General features: G+C 32.9%; 1 pseudogene across 1 annotated transcript in view; it reads right to left on the bottom strand.

Annotated features, from left to right (window-relative positions):
* Positions 1–12,347, bottom strand: part of LOC143224024 (macoilin-1-like) — a 30,353-nt pseudogene that overhangs the window by 16,561 nt on the left and 1,445 nt on the right. The window contains exon 2 of the transcript XR_013013190.1: positions 11,220–11,378. The product of XR_013013190.1 is annotated as a macoilin-1-like (transcript). The remainder of the gene's footprint in view (positions 1–11,219; positions 11,379–12,347) is intronic.

Here is a 12,347-nt window from a genome sequence, read left to right as displayed (position 1 = left end):
TTACTGTTACTACAGTGCAGAATTAATAATAACAATAATCCTTCATACCTAAAATGCAGAGGAACCGGGTGGAAAAAGCACAAAAATGCAACATTTATTAAGGTCATAGGTGTTGCTAGCTGTAAATAGGATGTTGTTGTGTTAATGAGTTGGGCAAATAGGATTTAACAGGCCCCTGAAGAGACAGTGAGGGATATTTTTGTTGAAGAAAAAACTACCCTATCTGGTTTTTCTAAATTTGAACTGAAATTTTAACACTCTTTTAGTGTTGGGGCTGGAAAAAATGATTTGAAGTGGTAAAGGTGACTGAAATCCATCAGAGCATCACGAGCTTAATGGCCAAGCACAAGAAACATACAGTTCTCCAAATTACAACTAGAGAAATAATTTAAAACCACCTTGGTGTATATTGTGCAGTAAGTTGAGTAAAATATTATGTCTGTATCTGCTTGCAAAGTGTTTTGGTCTGCTCATCCTACTGCTGACTATTGTGATGCTTCAATCTTCCCTTCCAAACCGCAGATGAAATCATTTGTATCTCAACTGATAGCTAAACATAAAACAATGATAACAGAAGCATGAAAGGTTGGCAACCGCTTATTAATTAATGATGCTGAGAATGTGGCTTCATTGACGTACATTGAATTTACTCCAAGATGGTAGACCTTTGTACAAGCTAATATGGAGGATTAAGGAAACCGTATTTCACTTAAACATTTATTATTTAACAAATAAAACCTTATCTCAAACAGTTATGTCCAAAACCACCAACTTTGGGAACTTATGGATTGAACTTTTAATATTCAACAAATTGCAAAATAAAGACACATCTTGGGTCATGAGAGGCATATAAATTATAATAAATGCAAGGTAATGCATGTGGGTTCTCATAATTTAAATTATGAGTATAATTTGGTTGGGAATAACATTAACAATATCATGAAAGAAAGGAATTTTGGTATAGTAGTTAATAAGTTTCAAAAGCCATCCAAGCAATGTGCTGTTGCTAGAGGTGGAGCAAACAGGATTTTGGGTTGTATTTAGAAAAATATGGAATACAAGTCTAAAGAAGTTATAATTTTTTTGTTTAGGTCATATTTGGAATATTGTGTTCAGTCTTGAGCTCCTTACCTTACAATGAACTGTTTGAAAGGATTCAAAGAAGAGTTACTAGAATGGTGCTTGGAATGGAAGGGTTGTCATATGAGAAGTTGAAATCTCTCAAACTGTTTTCTCTCCAACAAATCTGGGGACCTTATGTGTTTAAAACCGTAAAGTGATTTGATGCACTATCGTTTTTCATACTTAACAATGAGAACAGTAGTATTCAAAAATAAATTTTAGCAGACTAGGAATCATTGGAATCAGCCTTAGTAAATATATAGCGTGGGCATTTTCTAAATATATAACATCAGCCGGGCTCCTTTTTCAAAGACTCTTTTAACTTTAAATATATTCTTAATCAACTAAATCATAAGCCTTAATGGCCAGTTTCAATGTAATATCTTCTCCTTCTTCACAGAAGTCCCCACAACTGATACCTGCAACATAGCCTTAAAACTTTATATCCAAGACCCCAACCCATTGATACACATCCACAGTAACCAATTAGCAACCCTTATAGAATTCATTATCATATAACTAACTTTATGTTCAATAACCAAAACTACCTACAAATAAATGGCCTAAGTATGAGGAATCCTGTGTTACCAGTTCTAGTCAACATTTTTATGACACATATTGAATCTCAAGAGATCAATTCAGCTTTACACCCACCACTATACTGGTACAGGTATGTTGATGATACAATTGCATGATTCACATCTACAGAACACACACTTAGTTTTTCAATCACATTAATTCAATACACCCCAACATTAAGTTCACTTGTGAACAGGAAAAAAACTAGCCAAACAGCATTTCTTAACCTCAAGATCACTAGAACTGATACACAATTCAAAACAAAAATCCACAGGAAAATCAACCACACTGGATTATACATTCCCTGATCGGCTTTAAGATTTTTTAAAATAGTTTTAAAGGATGGAACAGCTGAGATGGACCAATAGTCTCATGTTGTCCCAAAATGTTATGTTACTGAAACAATACTAATTTAAGTTTGTTGTTTGTTTTTGAATTTTGCACAAAGCTGCATGAGTGCTATTTGCACTAGCCATCCATAATTTAGCAGTTTAAGACTAGAGGGAAAGCAACAAGTCAGCACCATCCACTGTGAACTCTTTTACCAACGAATAGTGGGATTGACCGTCATATTATAATTTCCCTACAGCTGAATGTGCAAGCCCCTAACAAAAGTAAATAAGATAACGATTTATCACTAAATGAAATCCACCAAAGTGTTGTCCCCATAACTTTTGCAGATAACAACTTTAGAGAAGAAAGAACCACAAACATATCAAGTGTAATATATGTAGCTCATAGTGTGAACATTTTTTCCACTGAATGTTATTAGAAGGTTTACATTGCAATTTTGTTACCATTGAGAAAATCTGACATGGAACTCTTATCTTATACAATACCATCTAGTGTATTAAAAATGGAATAGCTGAAATATTTTTATTAACTGAAGACACAATGAAATATACTAATGTTATACTTACCCCAACACACATATATAATTTGATTGATCTTTGATTTGTCTGACACAACCTTCATTTACATGTAACAATTTAATCATGTCTTTTTTGTAATTTTTTTTATACGTATTTGGATATAGAACCTTGTTATACTTACCTCAACACACGCATAATTTGATTGTTCTTTAACTTGTCTGACACAATCTTCATTCACATGTGACAATTTTCATACTTTTGTGATTTTATGTATATAGATATTTAAATATATTTAAATACAGAACATTTGAAAAGATTAAACTTCAGAGTTTTACATCTGTTTGCATTACATTTCACAAGCCATTACAAAATTCAATTTGAAATATGTATCTATTCACATAAAACTGTGTAAATATTAATTTTTATATCATGGAAATACTTTTATACAATTGACACTACATTACATCATGAAAACAAAATATTTCTAATTTTCTTGTGGCATGCACTATGAATATTCTCATATTAGCTACTGGGGGAATCCAACAAATACATATCTGAAACAGAATTCTAACACACAATGCTGTTCAAAAGTATAAGTACAGAAATTCGATATCAATACTATAAATTTATCTTTAATACAAGTTACAATGGATACAGACATATATATATATATATATATATATATATGAAACAAATATAAAAAATATCTCAGAAAACTTTAAAGATTCTTTATTGGTTATCTTAAAAGAAATAAAATAAATATTAGTTTTATATTTCAAAATACTATTCAGTTACTAAACTCAGGCTGTCTCTAATATGCTGATCATTAATGTATTTGATGGACTATCACATTCTATTTTTTTCAAATTATCTAGAATTATTAACATTAAAAAAATGTATTTGCAACCAAATTAACCTGAATTGGAAAGTGAAAATATGCAATAGTTATGGATCTTCAGAATTATATTGTAGCAAAACTTAAAATTTTAAAAGAGCAGTACAATAGACTATTGCTACACAAGTTTAATGTATCTACAAAGATGGGTTGTCCAAAGAAGACAAAATTATTAAAGAACTTCCACTGCTAATCACTTCTAAAACCTCTTCTGAAATCAATGCCAAAGCCCATAAGGAATGAATTGATTCTGCAAATTCAAGAACCATTTGAGGTTTATAAAAGAGAGTGGCTTGGTGGGAAAAACATCAGTTAAGAAGCTTATTGTGTCAGAAAGATACATGGCAAGAAGGCTGAATTTTCCAAAAGAGTCAATGAAATTTGATAAATGGGACAGTTCTGGAAAATAATGGTGTTTCTCCCTTTCTAGTGTCAGGGACACAGCAAGAATTGAAAGAATTATGAAGAAAGAGAAATGAGTACCATAAATTAAATATTTTACAAAATTCAAAACGAACTTTTAATGATATTTACCTTTGTCCATCTGAGCATTGGATTTTTTTTTTTACTTGCTCTAGTCTTTTATTCCCTATTCAAATGCCTCTGAAGACATCCTCTCCTCCTACATCGCAGCACTACCTATTTTGGTACTGTACATAAGCACCTCACTCAGATAATTTTAACACTTTTTCCACATGGACATCATCCCAGTTACTAACACCAACTCTTAGTGGAGAAGAATGATGGGATAGGGTCAGTGGAGGTAAGCATTATTGGAAATATATTTTCAATTTGGAAAACTGTAACTTCCAATACATACCATCTACTGACACTACAGCTAAAATCCCATACTGAGAAGGTGGAAGAAGCCAGTAAGGGCATTATCCATATAAAAGGGCATCTGTATAGATCAAGGGTGTACCAAGATAATGGTACACAAGTGGAGAAACTGCACTACATCCAGAAAAGATATGCTCTTCATCCAGAGCACAGTTTGTGCATCAAGGGTGGAAATAATACACAGACCGGCTCTAACCAGACAGTTGAGGTTCCACAAATCACAACTGAATTTAAGAGGCCTTGGTCCCTATATCCCATATAAGTGACTAGGACGTTTAGACTGCAATGTTAGATATAGATATACATGTTATCAGATCCCAACTTGTAGCCATGGAATGAAGTGTTCCAAACCACCAGAATCATAAGAAGTAGGTAAGTGACAACAAAGAGGACAAACTCTCTCCTCGACCTGAAGAAGTTTGAAAGGTAATACAACATGGTATACATGATTCCATCATTCTGAGCATACTCAACTTTCTTCTTAACCTGAAGACATTCAAAAGACAACACCCCACAATCAGAATAACAGGACTGTGTATGTGATACTCAACCATAGGAACAGTACTCGTCCAGTCTGGAACTACAAACATTCATTCTAACTCCCCATTCAATTGAGCAAGAAGAATTCCATTTGCTTCCAGAATTATGGTGAAGATGTAGAACACTGTGCTCAACCAAGGGCCCAGAATGTGGGTGCTTTTCATTTGAAATTATGAGAAGATAGTATATATTAAATGAGAAGATTATATATTAAATTGACATTGATTAAAATGAAGGGTCAAGCACCCGAAACTGGTGCCACTCCTACAAACATCTGAAAAACATTCAGGAGCCCAAGTAGAAGGGCCACAACTTTACTCTCTACTCCAAGAATGGGGGAAACTCACTCAAACACTCTGGAGGAAAAGCTTCTGTCTACCACCTCAGTGATTGGAAACTGGGTGTGATAAGAACTCCCCTAGCTCCACCAGCAGAATCTGGGAGAGCAATGTGCACTGGGGTGTCCTTTTAAGGAACAGAGCTATGAAAACAATGCAATAGGTGAACCAACTTCCCTACAATTTTAAAAACAAACCAACCTAGATTTATTCAATCCAATGACTGGTAGAAATGGGTAGGATCCTTTTAAGCTTTACTCATGATTGACAAGGAGTGTTGGTCAAGCACAAATTGGTAATACCATTCAGGAAGCTCCTAAATGATCTGATGGTGTTTTTTCTTATAGCAAAGCCACCTTGGGCTATCTGCTAAGTCCAGGTCTGATGGTACACCTCATTTCTACATAGCCTGTTGCAACTGATAGTAAGTATAGTTAAATTGGTTTCAATGTGGAAATGCTCGCCAAAGAGTTGGATCCCATGGAAAAAAAAAAAAAAAAAATGAGGTAAGAGACCTGGAAAGAAAAGATGCCAAGAGAAAATAAAAAGTATTTAATCTCCTTATAATCTAGCAGATGCAATCAAAATAGCCACAAGGGATAATCAAAATGAGTGTCAAAGGTATTGATCATAGGAGTTCCAAACTGAGAACAAATCCAACAAAAAATTCTCACAGTAGAGCATCCATATGGTTGGGAAAATTTGGCTGGGCAGAGACAGGTGATGTCTATTAAATTCATCATCTCAGGAACATGGCAAGTCAGAAGATTGATATCACTGAAGTTAGCTCAGAAGAGAATATCCAAAATTTGAGAACAAAGCTCCTGAGAACGTGTACCTCTTTGACTAGAAATGTGAGAGATCACAGTGGAACTGTCTAAATGAATCATGGTGATTTTCATCTTCAGTAGATCTAGCCCTGAAACCATAGTCCATTGGACAAAAAGAAATTTTAAAATATTGATGTGGATGCAAGATGAATCTGGACTGTAGATGTATGCACCCCATCCCTGAAACGAAGCATCTATGAACAGATGAATTTCAGCATGAGGAGATGGGTAATAGGAACACCAAGAGTAGTATTGTACTGGTCCAACCACCACAAGACCTAAGATGTTGACCCTGATTAAGAAGATTAGATGATCCAGTTCATGATGCACTGGTTGGGCAGTGACTACTAAAGGAATCACATGTGAGCTTGTCCTAAAAGAATCAGAGATTCAGTGGGTGCCCACATCCTCAAAAAGAGAGAACCATCTGTACAGTAGGAAGGGAGAGTTAAGAGCCTGACTGCCCATTCGATAGGCTGAAGCCAAATGGGAGTTGGCTGCACCTGACTTAAAAAAGGTGTTGAAAAACACCCTGACAGAAAATATATTGAGTTGATAAGAGAATAAACTTCTTAACTCATATAAGAAAACTAGCCTCAGTGGCTTCGAAAGGGAATCTCAGTGTGTTGTTCTGCCAGCTAATGAGATGGTGCCATGAGCAAAGAAACTACAAAGATAAGCATAGAATTTCTTTTAAGCATCAACAGCTCAAGGAGCACAAGTCAGGGTTGGAACACAAGATGACCAACATGAAACAAAGAAAGCTAAAAGGTCAATGATGACAAGGAAAAATGCAAATGGATGGCTTTTATGTGATGTTCTAAAGCCTCTGGGATATCTGCAAATCTCAAGAAATTAATAAAAGGAGCATTGCATAACTCATGAAGGGTTACAGTAGGTAGATGAACACCTTCCAATGAGTCATCTTTATCCAATAAATCCCAACAACATACAAGCCAGAAAACCAAAGAAAGAACAGAAGCCAATAAAAGTACTAAGGTAGAATTCAACAAAAGACCCAATTCATTATCAAGTTGCTGTGGAGAATGCTGATTAGTTTCTAACAAAATTTGGAGGGGAAAATATCTCAAAACAGTAGCAGGGGTCAAACAAATCCAAGAAAATTGTGATATGTTCAAAGCGTTTACACTGGGCCCATTCTGAAACCTCACACATAAAAAAGGGAATCAGGTTTTTGAGAGTCTAAATATACATCCTCCTGGTGATAGGAAGCCAAAGTATGCTGTTCAGACAAATACAAGGGACAAGGCATAGCTATCCTGCAAAATAAGTGAGTACCAAATTTCCCAGCATTAACAGCAATAACTGGTGAAGGAGAAAAAATGAAATATTCACTCAGACATTTCTCCTGTCAAGGAGGGGAAAAATTCATATGTAACTGGAGAAAAACCTCAAAAAATAAAAAAATGACTGAATAATTGAAGGAAAGGAGCAGTAGATAGTTCACCCACATTGGCCTTGTGACAAGCTGACCTAGGAAAGGAAGGTGCTGGAAAAAAAGAGAGTCCAACTTCTCTCCCAGACTGTCCTGATGACTCAGAACCCAATGGAAAAAGACCTGGAGATCAAATATATGTCTTCATCTTTCAATAGATCATATCATGGACAACTTCCACTGAGTGTCCCCCCTACATCAGATATAACATAAGCCACCAGGGTAACACTAAAATCGCAGCAAAGTAAGTTATGGTAAGACATTTGTAAAGAAACCTTTATCTAAACACTGTCAGAAAAAAGTATTAATATTACCTAAATGAGGTGCTTGTATATAGTACCAAGATAGAGGGTACATTGACAAAGGGGGCATCACCAAAGGTATGCAATCAAATATCATTTCTTAACCTCAAAATTACAAGAACCAATACACAATTTTAAACAGAAATCCAATCAAAAAATCACCCAAACTGGCCTATACATTCCTTGGGAATTGGCACATGAAACAAAACAAAAACTCAACATACCAAAAAACCAAATAAACACAGCCATAAAACTATGCTCACCAGATAAAATTAACAATGAATTAGATAAAATAAAACAATACTTCATCAATATCAATACATTTCCTCCACAAACTGTAGAAAACATTAGATGCACATACCTAGACAAAAAGCAAAATCAACTAACAAAAGTAAATATACCCCATGATTTAAAAATTCACTAAACCACATACTGCTGCATACCATACATTCCCAACATCAGCAGAAAAATAACCAACATTTGGCAAAAACTAGTAACAAAATATGACATTCCAGTTAATACCAAATTTATTCAAAAATCAGGCACAAAACTGAGGTCTATACTATGTAAAAACTACACTGACAAACACAACACCAACATTATTTATAAAATACAATGTAATAACTTTGACAATTTCTATATCGAAGAAACAAGTAGAAAAATGGAAACCAGATTCAAAGAACACAAAAAGTCACCTTCACACATTTTCAAACACTGCAAATCAAATAAGCACAACATAACCATAGAAAACACCCAAATACTAAATAAAGAAACAAACATAAACAAATGCAAAATTAAAGAAGCCTTACTTATACAACAACTTAAGTCCAATATAAACAAATGCAAAGGAACACCTTTATACCTATATTAATAAACATAATCCAACATCTAAGCATGCCCTCTACATTCCTACACTCAATTACACAACCACCTTCAAACATTTGGTCAGCTATCAGTCAGTTACTTCTTTCTTTCTTTGTGAACCTCATGATGACCGAAGAAGATCGAAATATTGTTTGCTCTACTACATAGTGCTTTCTCTACCCATACCAGCTGTTTTTACAAGCTACTAAGCTTGATAAATTATAGTGCAATTCTGTGGTATTGATATAGTAATTTATTATTTTTTATTATTTCAAAATGTATAAATAAAACCTAAAAAAAATAATTTCATATCACATCTTCCATATGTAAAGCTTCAAAAGGCTTAGCAACCTAAGACAAGCAGCAAACTAGTACAAGGTTCTAGTAACTAGAAGGTATAGTTGTTTGCTACACTTCTTTATTTGTTGTTCTATGTTTTAAGAAAAATATGCTTAATAACTTATTTGTAAGTAGTAAATGTGTATACATATATAATGTATTATAAGAGAAATGTGACTGTATTTTACAAAACACTACTCCATTAAAACACAGCCAGGAAAGGTCACAGGTCATTTATGTATTCTTGAATATGGTAATATAGTGCTTCTGCACCCCATCATTACAACTTTTTTAATGATAACTAAGCACAACTAAAAGGTCAATATAATAAAAATAATTTTATGTGATTTAAGCCACTTAAACTAAACATTCATGTTTTTGTGTAATAACTTGTAGTCAAAATGATAAAAACATAATTTTTATTTATTTCCTAATTTTTTTATGATGGTTATGAGGTCAGTCAAATCAACAATCTATACAGAGATTCAACACTCAAAATTATAGATAAAATAATTTTTTCTTCTTAAAAATATTTGATAGTTATATGGAGGTTATAAAGGTTTTGCATGTGAAACTTGAAAATTTTCTAATGTATAATCTTAAAATAGATATTACTTTGATGTTGGACAGACAACATTAAAACAAAAACCACAATAAAAAATATTACTAAAACATTCATAACCCTTAAGAAAAATCTGATATTTTGCTTATGAAAGCCTTGCAATGTCTACTGATTGTAAAATTTTGTGAACATACTCTTAATTATTAAAAAGTTGTAGCATAAATGCTAACAAGTACAAAATAGTTGCAATGTTGGTCCACGAGGCTCCATCATTGCTGAGAGTTAAACAAAGTGCAAGTATTTGAAGGATGTGCCAATAATCAACAGAAAAAGCATTTTGTATTGTCTGTTTCAGTTATGACAACCTGAATCAGTAATTTATGAGAAAAAACAATTGTAAAATCAATGTCCTGAGCAGTAAAGAAATTTTTGAAACCTGTTTATAGCCTCAGTTAGAAATCCAGGTAAGTTATAGCAGTTTGGGAATATTATATTCTGGAGCCTGATATTTTTTATGTTGTAAGATACATATCCAAAAGCTACATCAATTACATTTTGGGCACACAACATAGTGAGAAAAAAAAAGGGTTACTGCAGTATGGTATCCAAATACAAACAGCCCGAATGTCTGTAGTAAGCCTAAATTTCTGGTTTTTACGTATTTTTTACTCATGGTTACATATTTTTGGACAAAAGTAAAAAAAAAAATTATTAGGTTAGAAAAAAACAACAAAAGTAATAGATTGAATAAGATTTCACAAGAACAGCCTATACATTTTATATTATGTGATTGTTACCTGATCCTTTGTTTATATAAAGCTCTCCTGTTGTAATTTATTTGTTTTTCATGTACTAAGAAAAGGTGCAAAGCACATTGTAATAGTAAAAGAAAGCAGATATAATCCTGCAGCTTTTGAAAACATAATTGTTATCACCTGTTAAATCCTGCAATCATTTTAGAAAGTAATAATGACTATTTTAACCTTTCATTTCACTGTATTTTGATAACTTTAGTAAGGTTAGCATTAACCTATAAGAAATAAGAGATGAAAGATAAAGTTTTCCAAAACAAAAACAAAAAAGTTTTTAGTGTTCATGTAGGAGATTCTACTAAAGGTTGTACAAAAAAAGTCTGAAACTACACGATAAGAAAACATATCTGTTCTTGGTATGAAAACATCCTTCACTCAGATTGCCTCTATAAATCTCCAGAAAAATGCTATATTGAAAATCTTTTTTTTTGTGTGTGTACAACAGACTTTGCAAATTTTTTACTGAATGCTTGCCAAGTTTCATGAAGATACCCTTAGTTCATTCCATTATAGTATGAATAGTTTTATAATTACATAAGATCAGTCAAATTGACAAAACTCATTTGCACAGGATTAACTTGTATTCTTTGTAAACAAAGATATACGATAGGCTGTGTTCCATCTATCACAGGGAATTAAATCCCACCTGTTAGCAATGTTAAGTCTATAAAAATGTACCACTGACACACAGATGTTTTTAAACACATAATCTTACAATAACACAATTAAGTGGCTATTATTGAAGAACATTCCACATTCATCTTCAAATTATTCAAAACTGTTTCACTGCATCCTAGCTCAAAGTAAAGGTTTCTCAAATAGATATTTTAAATAATCTTTACTTAAAAAAAAGTTTATTTTCACTTACTTATTTTGAAGGTTTTTATTATGTTGCTGAAGTTGTGACAATTCTTCCCTAAATGAATGCTCTGTAATAGTAAGACTATTTACTTGAGCTCTCAGCTCCTGTTCACACTGACGGCTGGCCTCCAGGTCTGTCTTTAATCGTTTGATGTCTGATTCTAGTCTATTATAAAAGAAAAAAACATTTTTTTTATAAACTTTTTCTTAAGCATGGATTAAAAAAACATGGATATATAACATAGTTTGCTGTACATGTTTGAATATCATACCAGTGAATGTAAATGTAAGTTTACTGGAAGAGTTCTGTAATAATGATACAATTAAATTATTTCAAAAATGGCAACTGATTAATGCTTTTATTGAAAATATTTTGATGAACATATATAGCATGAGAAAGAAATGCATCCTAATATTAAAGGATTGAGTAAAAACAGGATAAAAAACATTTTTCTAAAAATGTGACATTGAAAACAAACATTCAGGTAAAGATAAATTTTGTACCAAAACATTAGTCAGTCATCAAGGTCTGCCACTCATTAAAAGAGCTACGTACATCCAAATCAGTCCCATAACTAATATACTTGCTATGATATATCAGTCCATAATCAAAACTATTAGTGTGATTCCACAAGGAAAAAATAATATGAAGCAAGTCTAACTGGGAAGTTAATGAAAGAGCTCCTTGGTATTTGACATAGTGAATGCACTGAAATCATTATTTTAAGTGTATGCCATTTAAGAGGTAACACCAACAGCAGAAACTGTTTTGACATACTTAAGTTAAACTTCATAAAGAAGATTACTGAATTACTGGAAAGAACAATGAGGAATGAGAAAACAAAAATAAACATCACTCTGTCATAAATCAATTTTGCATACATTAATCAACATTGAACCTGAAAAAAACATTAAGAAATATGGGTCAGAAGAATAATAAATCAAGGTGAAAGAAAAGGTAAAATAAAATTGAAGACTGAAGGTGAAACACTAAAAAGGAAAAAAAGAAATACCACTTTACTGGCTCAACACATGAATACAAAGAACTGTAGACAAGGTGACCCATCTACACTAGGATAATCAATGGAACTCTAATAAAGTCACTCATCTGAATGGTAAATTAAAAACAAAAGCC

The sequence above is a fragment of the Tachypleus tridentatus genome, chromosome 8 (assembly GCF_004210375.1).
Source record: "Tachypleus tridentatus isolate NWPU-2018 chromosome 8, ASM421037v1, whole genome shotgun sequence".
NCBI classification, from domain to species: Eukaryota; Metazoa; Arthropoda; class Merostomata; order Xiphosura; family Limulidae; genus Tachypleus; species Tachypleus tridentatus.
This window is presented reverse-complemented; position numbering and strand designations above follow the sequence as displayed.